We start from the raw sequence: 12991 nt of genomic DNA, 5'->3' as shown, positions 1-12991 counted from the left end.
GCGTCTATATAAGGACACCTCGCACAGATCTTTCTCTGTGGGCCCATGGCACTAGCAGTCATTAACCTTCTAGTCAGGCAATTTGGGGCAGAGGAGTGTTTCTCTTCCAGCAAGCTGGATGTGACTTGTAGACAGGAAGGCCAACATCTTCTTTACAAGGTGAAAAGGGACATTTTTATCGGCCGTTTGATAAATTCGGTGTCCGCGGTGTGGCACATCGTCCTTGTGCCTCTGTTTCTTGCTCTCATTTGCACTCCATTAGTATTTTCCTTCATTCTATTGCTCCCATTCATTTTCCCCTCAGGTCACCGCTTTATTCTCTGGTCCCACCGCTCTCTATCGCCCTCCTCCTCTCATTTTCTCCCATCTGCTCCTTATGTCGCTCACACAGAATGGATTGTAACTGACTTTATCCCCACCCCCTACCCCACCCCACCCCACCCCCCACCCCGCCCCTTCCCTCAAATTTTCTTCCCCTGTGTCTCCTAGTCTTCATCTCCACAGTGGATCAGCTGTTGCTGGCCAGAGCTGAAGGTGACTTGCTGGCTGGGCCAACGGCTGCAACACAGGACATGGGTCCTGCCTCTCCTCCCCGCTCGTGTCTTGTGTTGCAGCCAGTGGAGCTGCCTGTCTGCCCACTGATGACGCGTGAGCTCCAGGAGTGGACGGATCTTATCAGCCGTGGACCTGCCGACACAGCTCCCCATCTTACCGCTAGCTTGAGCCTAATCACTGTCATTCTGTGTAGTTATCCCATATCTAAATATGTTCTCTCCCACAGTTTAAAGCAAATAAACTACTTCAGCAGAAATGTTCCTCGTTGTGTTTGTCATGATAACAGTGGAGTGTTTTTTGCATCATAATGGGATGTCTCACCAAGCGTACAGCTGCAGTCCATTGAGAACAGCTCCCTGTTAACATTTGCACTGTGACATCGGAAGCAGAGCTAGAGCCATAAAGATTATTATACTTTTCAAACTATAAACACGAGGCAAGCCAAATAGCTTTTTATTAATCTGTGTCTCGCATCAAATGAAGCAGCACTTCTGGCATTTCCAGGGAAGAAATGTTATTATGAAGCAGTAGCTCTTGACAAGGTCAACAGTGGTGCTCCTCTATGCGAGACGGGCAGATGCTGTGGAGGCACGCACAGGGTGTCTGAGCCCCTTTAAATGCATCCTCTGTTCCCCACATGTAAATGAACAGTATAGCTGAAAATTAGATAGAGCAGAGACGACTCCAGAAGTGAGAGATAAAGAAGCAAAGGCAGCAGGAAAAGGACAGACATGCTGTACAGTGCCTCCTGCTACCAGATATATCCACTCACCTTGTTCTGTCACTCAGACTTGGTCAGCGTGTGTGTGTGTTTGTGGGAGACAGAAAAATAGAGAGATAGTGGGGTGAAAGGAAGTGTTTGTGCACATCGGGTGTTCTGGGTTTCTGTGTGTGCAACTTTGTAATAATGGAAAGTGTGCGAGAGTGCGTGTGCTTCAGAGTAGACAGGGGGTGTCACCTGATTAGAATGTAAATCTGGACGCGGGCTCTTGCTGTTTTTCAATCTCCCCCCACACGGATTGTTTACCAGAGGGATTGAAAGGAGGCTGTGTGCTGAATGCTGCGCGAGCTGATATTGGCTGACTGTGTTTACCCTGCGTTCATACACGTCTCAGAAGTATACAGATTAAAAAATATATTTAACATACCTTCAATGACCTGATCATAAAGTAGCCTTAAAGGGAAATGACTCCTTATTTTCACTGCCCAGGGAACTTTTTTTTCTGCTTGGATTCACTGTTTATAGCTGACTAATTGAATGCAAATGAGCTCAGCACGCTCTTTCTGAAGACTAAATGAAAGAAAAGTTTAACATCCTGGAAAATATGCTCTGTAAAATATGAAAGCGCTGTTACAGCAGCTTCTAGCAGCAGCATGTCGGCTTCACTGAGCAACGGGGGAAAACGGCAAATCTGACTTTAATTGTGAGAAGATTCACCTACCAGCAGCACTAAAAATGTGCAGTTTATATGTCTGTAAGTTTTGTTACATTGCTGAACTATTTCAAGTTTGGGAGTGACGTTTTCCTGCATGATCTGTTTGTTACCTGCCTTGGGTAAAAAATTGTTTGTATAGATTATATGAAGAAGATACGATATACTAATTTGTGAGCCTAAAGTTGTACTGGAATGTTTTTTTCCACATCTTTGACTGAAAACACACAGTCTAAAGCACTAAAACACAACTGTAACCGAAAGCTAACGCTGAAGCCAGATAACTAAATGAAAAAAAGGAAAAACCTGCACACAAAGAAGAAGTAAGAGAGGCAGAAGAGCAGATCTGTTCTAACAGATTGCCAGGTCTTAAGGTTGGATTTGCTGTGCTACAGATTTTTCTACATCAGTATACTTTGTGTCTGCAATCAGCAGTTACAGCTTGAACGAGAGAGCTATTCCCCTCCCACTGTGGTCTAAACTCCCCATCCAACAGCCGACTTGGTATGGTAATGCCACGGCAACAATATCGAGTCAAGAAATGCATTCAGTTCGCAGCAGGAGAGATGGAGACGGGGTCTGAAAGCAGGATCAGGAGTTGAAAGGTCTTGTCACAGGTGTCTTATCACTTTGTGTTATATTAGATATTTGTGCAGTGGTAGGCACCCCTGGCTGAATGTCACGGCACCGGGTTAAGACACTGACATTTGATTGATGATGACATGAGGTGAAATAAAGCCAGGGTTGCGCTCAAAGTAAAAGAAAACAGAATTTAAGTGGGAGTGATAAAGTAAGAAAAAATGAGTTTCATCACATCTGCTGCGGCACAGCTCAGGTCATGCTAACGGTTGCTGTGTTGTTCATATTGTGATAAATATCAGCAAATTTAGCACGTGTTGACTGATATTTTGATGACAAAACTGTTTGGCAATCGCGATCTTTCACACTTGTGGTCGTGGCATCTATTATTTCAAAATGTCTAAGAATAATTCAGAGTGAATAAGAGATTTCCACCCATTTTAGGGCGGAGCCTTTGGTTATCAAACCTGAGGCAAAGGCTCAGCCATTAAAGAAGTTAAAGAACTATTTGTGGCAAAGCAGATAAGATGACAAATATGCACAAAATTATTTCTGTCTCTTAATCACATAGAGTACTGAGCAGTACAGGAAACTGCTCAGTTATGTGAACTCATCATCAACGAATGTGGGTAAAACAGAAACTACAGTTTTATCTTTTTTGGTGATGTTGACCACATGTCCACTCTCAAGCTTTGTGCCATCACCCAAAAGTTAAATGTTACAGTCAATAAAAGATATATCAGTTTATAGCAATATCCAACCTGATTACAGACTACAGCTGGACATAGACAGGTAACATCATTTTGACTTACAGTCACCTGGATCTGGAGTTGTACTGTGAACAAACTCCCGAAGCCCAATTCGACCAGAATAGGACTAGAAATTTTGACCAACATTTTCTTGGCTGGAAACCCACGATATCCCAGCAGACTGGTGGTTGAAAAGTTAATATTTAGTGATTTAAGCTACATTAGCAAACGTTATTGATGCTATTTAGAGAACAAATAAACTTTAGACTTTAGAAGTCACAGCGATGTCCCCACATTATCAGAACAGTTTGAACTTTTGCTGTGTTTTGGTTAAATTGTGTTTTAAATCTGCACTACTGATTTGTGTTATGAAATTACCTCTTCGTCTTCTTTTGGCCGCAGCAACATTAGTCTTATTAGTCTATTAATGGCAAGTCAGGCTGCTGAAGCGCCAACACCACTGTGTGAGTGCAGTGCAGCATCATGACATCAACAACATTGGACATTAAACCTCTTTTCATTCTATCCTGTACTGTTGTCAGTAGACACGTTAGGAAAATATAACATTTAAAGACAATTTTGAAAAATATTTACAACATAAAAAACTTAAATTAATACTTGTGAATATTTTGTATTCAAAAGAAGCCTAAAAAGCTATTGGGGACTTTCAGCATCATCATGCAGTCCACATGTGTATTAAGCTCCTGTGCAGGGCCAAAAATCGCAAGGTAATATTCTAAGAGGTAAAATATTGAGCCGTACATGTACCAGTTTTGTGGGTTTTATCACAAAATAAACAGTAAGTTATCTATGCCTCCCTCTTATTTACTTCAGGTGAATTTCTGGTAATAAAAATGGCTATGTGCAGGAACACTGAATTGTAGGTATACTCCAAGTGATATAGTGATAATAATCATATAATCAATTATAGTGTGTTAAATATTGCCAAAGACAAAAGAGTGGACAACGAGGACTCATAAAGTCAAGCTTGCTCACTGTGATAAAGCATTGCCAATACAGATCAGGTTCATTTACGAGATGGAGTATGTGGCCATGAAATCAATTCCTCAGTCTATTCCAGGAGCTGAAGATCCACACACACACACACACACACACACACACACACACACACACACACACACACACACACACACACACACACAGCGGTTCCAAACCATGCGCAAGGTCATAATGTGTTTTGTGTTTTGGTGCCCATTACAAAGGGTGAGAAAGCCAAAGGAGGAGAGGTGGGGAATAAAAAGCAATAAAAGGAGAGAAAACATACTGAAGAAAGGGCAGAGTGTGCAGCAGAGAGCTAGTCCTCTATTAATTATATGCTTCTGTTGTTACTTTACAAAATGTGAGACAGCCACATCTTGGGCTCCTTCAACCCTGGCGATACAGCTGAGCTACTTTTTTAGCTATAAGACATACACGTTTTACTTGTGACTGACAGCAGCCTGAATTAAAGGGAAGTTTTACATGATGGTATTGAGACCTGCCATCATGTATGGTTTTGAGACAGTTGCACTGACAAAGAGAGAGGTGGTGGAGCTGGAGTACAAGCAGGAGGAAAAGAGGAAGACCTCGGAGCAAGTTTGGACATGGAAAAGGCTGGTGTGACAGAGGAAGATGCAAGGGATAGGGTGAGATGGACACAAATGATCTGCTGTGGTGACCCCTAAAGGCAGAAGCTACTGCATTTACACCCAACATCCAAATTACTCTGGTGTTTTAGGACCTCTAAAATCGAGACTTCTGGAAATTTATGACTGGTTCTTATGAGTCACCAGCACCAACATCAAGCAACATTAATGGCTAGACCTTAAATTTTAGATGATTGATTCTGTCTTCGTAGTTATTTTTTTCTCCATTCTCCATTTCTGGTGAAGCATAATCTTTCTGGTACGACTCTAAGATCCTTTTCATCATCTGAGTCAGGCAGTTTTCCAGTTGCAATGTTTTCCATAGCTATGACTGCCTTGTACTTGTACACCCTTATCAGAGAAAATTCCTACATGCAACCGATCTGCTACCTGTTTACATGGGCAACAAGGTGGTTACCGTGCTGTACTTAGAGGCCTGTTAACATAGGCTTGGGATTATTTCTGGAATGGTAAACGGTTTGTCTGGGCAAAGATCAGTTTCATCTTAAAGCACCATTTTTGTTGTCGAAAACAACAACAAATTAGTGCGGACGCTTCTCGAGCTTTTAGAACAATGTGCCAACACTCGCTGGGGAGATGACACAGGAGGGAGTCTTTCAGAGAAACTTAGCATTGATAAGAGGTTCTAAAGAGACACTGTAAAGTAGAGAGAGAGTGCGGGAAGAGGAAACTAACTATTAAAGCAGAGACATTAGAGTGAGAGATGGTAGGAAAGGGACAAAAAGATTGGCAGCTGAGAGAGATAAAGACAGACAAGCAGAAAGGGGAAAGTAAATGAAGGGAAAGAGAGTGGCAAAACAGAGATAGTGAGTGGCAAGGAAGGAAAGGCAGCAGGCCTAGATAAGCAGTGAAAGGGACGAAGTTAGAGAGGCAGACTCTCCGGTCTCAGAGAGAAAGTGGAGAATAGAGTAGCTGGGGATGATTTATTAAAACTGAGTGAGGCAGCCCTTCAGAGACTGTCGCTACTTTTCAATGAGTTTCAGACAGGGTGACTGAGAGTGACACATCAGTCAATAGAAACAAAAACTGTGCCCAAGTCTTCAATGAAAGAAACTTCTGAACAATGTACAATTATCTGGCAGTGGAGGTCTTTGAGGCTGTACACAACCAGAAAACACAAAGACACAAAATTATTCTTTATATATCCCAGTGGTGTTGTAGTAGTCGGTATACAAAGAAGAGTGAGGGCTCGACCGCCAGCACACACCTTTTCCAATTTTGTGTTTCCTGTGTTTTCAATGAGCGTGTTTACCCACTGCTGAGAAAACAGGCAAAAATCTCAATGCAAGCAAAGAGACTCTCCCAGTCATTCTGAAGTGCAATAAGCAGCTCGAGAGGAGGAATAGCCAGGAAACATTTTGAACCAGCGCAGCATCGGCAGGGCACAAAACAACCATTGCCACCATAAGCCTTCTGAAATTGCGTGGTATTTATCTTTCCCACAAAATAAAAACACAGTGGATAATAGATTTTGTAGCATCTTACTGAGAATTATAAACAGCACCACATAGGCTGGTTATAAGATGTTAAAGCAGTAAAATGTGCTTTCCAAGTTTTAGCTCAAGACATCTCACAGGTCCCTCACCTTTAGCCCTGCTCCAAATGGGCTGTTTCAGTGTCTTAACTTTAAATTGAACTGCAGCTGCTGACATCTAGGAAGAGGTGAGTGATGGAGAATAGAAGCCAGTGACAGCAGCATAGCACATTCAATTGGCCGGGGCAGCAGGGACCCACTCCGAACTGGTGGAATATCTTCAATGTTAGAATACATAATAAAACACCAAGAACTGTGTAAAAGGAGCTTGAATAACAAATAACTCAAGACAACAAGCTGAATGGCTCAGTCAGTGTAGAGTAAAAATCAGATGCCAAGCTACTTGTGACAAGTAAAACTTGAATTCTATTTCTACTTTTAGTGATTGATTTCCAGCAACCATTCACCAAGAGTTTGAGCGTACATCACGCTCAACCAATTTCAATCCGGTTGTTCAGTGATGACACGACGAATCCTACTTCCGGGCCTAAAGTAGTCTGCGTTTAATATGGCTTTTGTGTTGTTAACATGTTTAATGTTTTGTATTTTCTTCTATTTGATCTCATAAAGCTCCTAAAACAGTCAGTGATCACTGTTGACCTCCCTCGGCTTTTATTACCGCTAATCATTTATTTAAGCTCAGTTTTTAAAACCTTAGGATGTAACTACAGCCCATGCTGCAGTATATGAATGACTAACCTTGTATTGTGGATGGATTATCTCAGTTGTTCTCCTGGCTGAAGTTTGGTCCTTTTACAGCATCCTGCCATGCGATTACATTTGTTCCTGACCACCGACAACACTCACGTTAACTTTTATCGAGTGGAAAAAAAGTTAGCTTGTTTATATTATGCTAACATAGCTGTGTCACTAGCGGTCACGTAGCACATCATTATATACCAGCTAGCCCAACTTCAGTAACCCTACAAACGTCACTGCTTTTTAGTTTTCTGTCTTCATTTATGCTGGAAGTGATAGCAGAGCTGTATGTTTTAATTTGTTTCCAAAACCCCGCAGTCAGGACATGTTATGTTGTATTTAGATAGAAGCTAGCGAGCTAACTTCCTGCTAACTTCTAACTCCGTTAAATGTCATAAATTCCGTTTTCATGGATGCCTGGATGTTAAACTCAATTGTTACACCTGGTAGAGCAGAACGCTGATCATTTTATTAAAGATGAAAGACTTTAGACAGTTTTTCAACTCTCAGTAATGCCATAGTGATCGTTTGATATATGGACCTGCAGCGGAGTTTAGGTCCAGACACGGCTAGTGACGTCAGACTGAACAACCGGATTGAAAGGTGACTGCACGGTCGTATGGTCAGAGGCAACCTGTCCAAACAATTTCAGTCTGAATCACAGTGACTGCAATCACTCTCAGACGGTTTGGCTAAGCTTTCCAAATAATCAGCATCTAATTTATGAATGCACAGATTCCTAACATGGTGCAAGTAATCTGAGTTAGTCTACGTCTATGAGTACAACTCATCTGCGAGTCACTTTGCATTAGGGGTGCTGACTCAGCTGGTTTTATTCTGATTATATTCTTATGTAAAAAATAACCTTTATCATTTTGCCGTTACGTCATTGTCCTGCAGCTATGTCTCTGTTTCGAGAAGAGTTTCTGAATACCTGTTTCAACTCTACGAGGTTCTGGCTGAATGTAAGTAGTTGACAAGAATTTTTGTTTAATATGAATTTCTGTGTATGTAGACACAACAGATTTCTGAAGATTTATCAGGTAATTGTTGTATTGACACAGACTGACTGACTCAGTCTTATTGGTGTTTTAACGCATCAAAGTTGCTTCGAAGACAGCAGGGGAGTGGTCACAGATTGGTGCTGAAGCAAGCATTTCAAAGAAAACATGACTGCAAGTTGACTGCACACAGTCTGACCTTTGTTTTCCAGAGTGTGAGTATAGCATAACTCAGAAGAAGAAGAAGAATATCAGGTAAAGTCGTGGTTATAATTACAGATTTTTACACTACAGTTCATGTAAGGAACTGGTGGTTAACATGCTACTCACTATGTCTGTGAAGGTTCTCAGTCATCCAGGTCATCGTAGTCAAAGGAGCTTGCAAAGAAAGGCTTCTGGACTTCTTTAAATTACTTGAAGACGTTTCACCTCTCATCCGAGAAGCTTCTTCAGTTCTAAGGTCAAATGGTGGAGAGTCCCAGATATAAACCTAGTGGGAGTAACCCCCCACAGAGGGACAAAAGGACCCTCTAATGATCCTCTAATCGCCTGAGCCAAGGTGTGAAACTGAGTGTGGGTCCCAATCAGCCAGAGTTTCGGGTGAGTTCATTGTGAAACCTGGCCCCACCTTATCATGCGAATTCCTGAGATCAGATGGCCCAGGATGTGAGTGGGCGTTAAGGCGTCTGGGAAGGGATCTCAAAACTGGATTATAGATGGCAGAGAGTTGGTGTCGTAAACCCCCGCCTCTGTTCAAAGATGGTCGCTCACAGTGGACATAGATGGCTTCTTGTGAGCGACCATCTTTGAACAGAGGCGGTCTTCAAGTAATTTAAAGAAGTCCAGATGCCTTTCTTTGCAAGCTCCTTTGACAATGCTACTCACTACTTTTTCACTATTTTATATTAACAGTTACATATGAAATATGTAAATGGAAATAATACTCTCATTGGAAATTTCGCTGGAAAAAAAAATACAGTACTATGTTGGAACACAAAGAAGTACAGGTTGATTAAAAGTCGGCTGAACATAAAATCTAAAATGAAAACACAGAAAGCCACGGCCAGTCTTTGTTGCCTGGTTTCAAACTGATCTCATAAGTTTAATAGAAAGTGAGTTGCCCGAGAGTTGCCACTCTCGAGTTATTTATTTTTAAGGGAGTAGTGTATACTTCTTTTTAAGCATCCTTAAGTCTGTAGCTCAGTTTTAATAAAACATTTTGGGGTTGACTTGAGAGAAAGGTGGTGAAATGTAAAAGTGAGGTTAAATGTCACATGATATTTGGATGCAAACTATAATCACCATATACCAGTATCATTTTGAAAATGTTGCCAACAGAAACTAAGGTGGTAGAATTTCAAGTATAGTTTTAAAAGATAAAGGACATTTTTATGATAGTTTGACCTTATTTGACTTTGAAGAGAGGTCAGAGGTCGAAAGTGAGGTGATATTTAGAATCTCCAATATATCGAGTCTATATGTTGTCAATACAAACAAAAGCAGTAAGGAACATAGTTTTAAACATTGCTATTTAACATTATTACAAATTGACTTTCAAATCAATCTATTAACCTTGAAGGAGAGGTCAGAGGTTAAATTTGACAAAATATTTAAAATTGTTATACAGTACTTTCTATATATGGACAATACACACCATACCTAAGAATAATAGTTTCTAAGTAATAAGGCTTTTTGTCAGTTTTTAACCAATAAATCACAGAGCTGACCTTGATGGCCTTAGATGATGTAAGCCAAAATGTAATGGATTGCTAACACAACCCCACTCTACACCCCTACAAAGGTTTATTGGAATTAATTCAAAACTTTTCTAGCTATCCACTCCAGATCCTCAGATAATGGGAGTGGATGGGCTGCTCTTGCATTCAACATCAAAATATTTGGTGGGGTTTGCTCAGAGTCAAGGTATTTTAGAGTTAGCAGGAGAGAAGAAACAACAGCGATTTGAGGATTTCATAACTCAGGGATTCTTCCAACTGTCTACGTGCACTCACACTCGGGGTTGCCCTTGAAAGGTTCATTGAGTCGATGAAGCGATTTGGATCACAAATTCCTCTGTAAACTCACTGGACTGTGTCGTAGGAACAGGCAGTCAGACATTTTGCAGTGTCCCTGGATTCTGCTAGAATGTGACTTTGATAATGCAAATATCAACATACGCTAAGCCTCGCTGGGCTGATGGCTTGTAGTTTGGGAAAATTTGCTTGTGATTTTAATGAAACCCCATATTTCATCGCTGTGTTGACACCTCAGGTGAAATCAATTCGATGCTCCCTTTGGTTATGGGGGACAGATTAAAAATCCGCACGACATTTCAGGGGATGTCTCTTTGCACTGAAAGTAAATAGACCTGAACTTCATTTCCCAGACCCAAGCTATTTATCCAGAGTAAATAACAGTTTTTCATTTGGATGCCATATTCACAGCAGTCTGCTGTCAACCGACAGGAATAAACTACATCAGAGAAAAATGTCCTTTCTCATCTTCTGTCATGGATTAGATGACCACTGTTTCTCTCCATGTCACCTCCTATAAGTGCAAGTGCTCCAGCTCAAGGGTGTGTGTGGTAGGGAGGAGTCTGTGTGCTGTGTGTATGCAGTCAGACAGGCAGGGAAAAGCAAGGCTCTCAGTTAGGTGAAGTGGAAAGAAATGGGTAAAATACAGTTAAAAAAAGCAGAAGCACTGAAAGCTGCCATTCACAGGAAGGCAAGTAGAGCCAGTGAGAAAAGAAGGAGCAGTATAAATGGAAAAAGCAATGCGTGCATTTGAGAAAAACAAAATCCAGAGAAACATAAAAGAAAACTGACATGTTGAAGAAAAGCTAGACTGCAAAAAAAGCCCAAAAGTTCATTAGGGTGGGGGGGGGGGGGGGGGGGGGGTAGAAAGACACAAGACAGAGGAGGAGAAACAGAGGACAGAGAGTGATTCAAGCTTCAGAAGATGAGAAATGAATCTGCAGTTGACAGCAGATAGGGGTCAGCTGTGATAAGTGTCCCCCTCTCTATCCTCAGTGGGAGTGTAGTCCAGTGCTGAGTTATCAACTGCCAGTCCCCCGATCAGGTCCTACAGACACAAGGTGACCTTTTCTGATCTGTCTGTTGGTGGCGGGAAGCTGCAGACTGCTGACAGTGACAGGTGTTCACTTTCAGCTCGCAGCTCCCACTGGCATGCTGTCATTATGGTTTATTCATCCGTTCTGAAATCACACAAAACTTTAAAGGGTAAAAAAGGTCCCCTGCAGGGCAAACTCAAATTAAGCTTTACTTGCACAAAGACAACGTATGATAATCCTTGCTGGGCTGTAAAAATTGCTGTGTACATTCACTGAGGGAAATCTCACCAGTTGAGTCGAGGGAACGTGCAAATATTGACACCCTGTCAGATTCACTCAGAAATGATGCGAGGCCAATAATGAGGGTGTTCCTTAAAGGCACAGGGTTTTTAAAAACGGCTAAGACGAGGGCGAAAGTGATGGATTGCTGCATTTTCCCATCTGTCTGGGATAATGTGTTTTCAGCAGAGCCTGCTTTTCTATTGAAAGACATAATGATTGTCATATATCAGTTAAATGCAATTTTAATGTGTTCAGGTCGTCAAAAAAAAAAAAGATTTGGAGGGGTAAAGTAAGACTCATTATAATTTACTGTTAAGGCACAATTCTCTTCACCATTATCAATACATTCAGTTTATCACCTCGCAGTACATCCAAACCACTCCAAAAAGACTAAAATCGAAAGTAATCCCGGTGGAAATAATGCATGTGCCAGACAAAGGAGCCAGATATTTTCTGGAACTTCTAAAAGCTAAACCTGATAAGAAGCTGCCGTGTGATGGCTGCTCCAACTGGAGCGGAAAGGAAGATATTAAAAATCCTCAGTCATGCACCAGCAGTTGCCAGTCTCTCATTTGGGAGCAGAACTTTGGTGCCACAGCCGCTGATGACACACATATTATGTGTCGACTGTGAGGGCGAGGATGTTTTTATGAGGCCAGCGGCCGTGAAAGCACCGCTGCGTGGACCGGCTCTGAACAATCGTATTGTCCTGGGGCTTTTGATTAATGTGAAGGGTTGCTGGGGAACAATTCCAGCAGTGTTATCAGGAGCAAACAGAGGCAAACAAGGGGCCCTCAAGCTCAGCAGGGGCCCCATCAGCAGGTCCATATGCTGCCTGGCTGCCATTCCCACTACTGGACCGATAGTGTCTGGTGTGGGTTATGTCTCTGTTTACCTACATGTGCTTGTTGTTCCTGTGCTCACAGCTGGGTTGGAGAGAATTGTGTTTCTGTGTTTACCTCGTGATTGAAAATCTCTCTCCCTCTGCACTTAACTGCTGATTGGTTTGACCTTGGTGTCAAAATCCATTTGTTTTACCAACCACATCTCAAAAAAAAAATAAAAAATTAAGGAAACTTGCTCATGTTCGCATCATTCTAAATTTTTTGAAGTGATATAACGAGATAAGTGCAGTGGCTTATTTGCCTGATCTGCGGAGCTCCTTTGAAGACTGTGCAACCGCAAACACTATCGTTATTTAAAGTCAAGACATGTGCTTTTATCTTTGGCAGCTGTGCGATAATTCCCTATGATGATAATCTCACTTGCTCCTAATTGCAAATATTACGCCATTTCCCTACAAATTAGGCTGATGCATGAACAGCCTTCTCTTCAACTCTACCAGTCTGGGTGTTTGCTACCCATGTGATGTCCCAAAAGAAAGAGAGCCCCCCCCCGAACCTCCTTTTCGTCAGAATAAAC

This window comes from Aulonocara stuartgranti (genome assembly GCF_965226115.1).
Source record: "Aulonocara stuartgranti genome assembly, chromosome: 22".
NCBI lineage: Eukaryota > Metazoa > Chordata > Actinopteri > Cichliformes > Cichlidae > Aulonocara > Aulonocara stuartgranti.
This window is presented reverse-complemented; position numbering follows the sequence as displayed.